Source organism: Oratosquilla oratoria, chromosome 42 (assembly GCF_046742065.1).
Source record: "Oratosquilla oratoria isolate Oo_2021 chromosome 42, ASM4674206v1, whole genome shotgun sequence".
NCBI classification, from domain to species: domain Eukaryota; kingdom Metazoa; phylum Arthropoda; class Malacostraca; order Stomatopoda; family Squillidae; genus Oratosquilla; species Oratosquilla oratoria.
Window position 1 is genome coordinate 29,647,860 of NC_134818.1, and position 2,500 is coordinate 29,650,359.

Sequence of the window (2,500 nt, forward strand, 5' to 3'; positions counted from 1 at the left end):
TAAATGAATAAACAAACAAATGAATAATAGAATAAATAAATAAATGAATAAAAGTAGGTAATATAAATCAATAGATAGATAAATAAATAAAATAAAATTAAAAGATGAATTAAACAAACATACAGAGAAATAAACAAACAAATAAATATATTAATAGATGAATAAATAAGTAAATAAATAGATAAATAAATAGGTGATAGGTAAATAGATAAATAAATAAATAAGTAAATAAAAATGAATCAATAAATAGATATGTAATAAATTAATGAATAAATAAATAAATAATAAATAAATAAGTAAAAAATAAATGAAGGAATAAATAAATAAGTTAATAAATAAATAAGTAAATAGATAAATAAATAAATTAATAAGCAAATGAGTAAATAGCAAGATAAATAAATAAATGAATAAACTACTACTACTACAAACAAACAATGATTAAACAAACAAACATACAGATAAAAATAGATATGTAAATAAGTATGCAAACAAATAAACAAATGAATAAATGAAAGATGATAGATGAATAGATCAAAGTAGATGAATAATTGAATAGATAAACGAATTGACAAAAAATAAAATATTTAAATAATTCATTCATTTATTCATTAACAAATGAATAAATAAAATGAATGAATGAATGAATGAATGTGTTAATTAGCTAGTCATTGAATAAGTAAATGAATGAATAAATAGGTAAATAAACAAATGAACAAGCAATAGATAGTCTATCATTTAACTAATTAATCAATTAATCAATTAATGAGTGCCAAGTAATGTCGTAACACATTAGTAAATACACTAAAAACCCTTATATTTCGATCACTGGCTGTGATCCTCTTCAGCGGAATACAAAGTCAAGAGAAAACACATATCTTATATACAGAGGAGAGGGATGGAGTGAGGGAACATGGACATGACACTTCAGGTAGCGTCTATGATTTTTCTAGGAATAAACTTCGGACTGTTACCTCTGTCGTATCATGTGGGACTCAAAGCGGTAAGGAGAGGAGAAAAGTTACCATTTGTCAGCTCTCCATGCGTGATAAAGGCTGAGAAATACAGTGCAATTTTATCTTGGGGCCAGTCCAGAGACCGAGTGTCAGCCCATCGGGGCTGCATCTCCTGATACAGGTGAAAAGGTTGATAGATTTTGTAAATGGACAGGATTTTTGTTCACTTTGGAGAACCACCACGTGCAAATAACCGTCATTGCTCCCTTCATATGTTCGACATCAGTTAAATAATTACAACAAAACATTTCTTACTTCACTTCGACGAATGGATATTAATCAGAATGAGATATGAAATAAAAAGGGATGACTGCGCTCTGATTTTAAGACATCCTTTCGTAGAAAATGCGTCTCGTTCGAAGCATTTCGACAAGAGGAGAGTTGACAACAGGCATTTCCCTCATGCGCAGAAAATGATATTGGAAAAATCACCGTTACTTGACCCTAATCTCCACTGATAAAAAGTAATAGATCACGAGCAATGTTAAATGCTTAATGCTTAACAAAGGGTAATATGGTTCCATCTCGCATATGAATCCAAAAACAGTCCATACTGATATGTACTGGTAGAAGTAGAGACCACAGGAAAAGAGAGGAAATAGTATCTCTGGAAAAAAGTGTTTATAACCGAAATATTACTACTACTACCACTACTACTACTACTACTACTACTACTACTACTACTACTACTACTACTACTACTACTACTACTACTACTACTACTATTACTACTACTATTACTACTACTACTACCACTACTACCACTACTACCACTACTACTACTACTACTACTATTACTATTACTATTACTACTACTACTACTACTACTACTACTACTACTACTACTACTACTACTACTACTACTACTACTACTACTACCACTACTACTACTACCACTACTATTACTATTATTACTACTACTACTACTACCACTACTACTACTACTAATACTAATACTAATACTGCCACTACTACTACTACTACTACTACTACTACTACTACTACTACTACTACTACTACTACTACTACTACTACTACTACTACTACTACTACTACTACTACTACTACTACTACTACTACTACTACTACTACTACTACTACTACTACTACTACTGCTCTATTCTGGTGGTTGTCAGTCCTGGCGACTCATTACCGCTTTGACTCCGCCTTTCCAGATAGTTCTATCCTCTGCCAATCCTTTCCAGTCCTCTCCTGGTGCCAATTGCTCTGCGTACTTCATTACTCCATCCAACCAGTGATCGTCTCCACCTTTCGTCATCTTTCTTGGTAGTCTGTCAGCCTCCTTTTGGACACAGTGTCCAGTCCACCTTGCTCCCCCTCCTTGCACTTCTCTCTGAATGTACGGTTGTCCGGTTTGTTTACATCAGATGTACAATACCTGATGGTAATCTAAAATTAATCTCTGACCAGACATTCGTAACATTAGATATACAGTATGAAAAATTATAAAAAAAAAATTCTTGTGT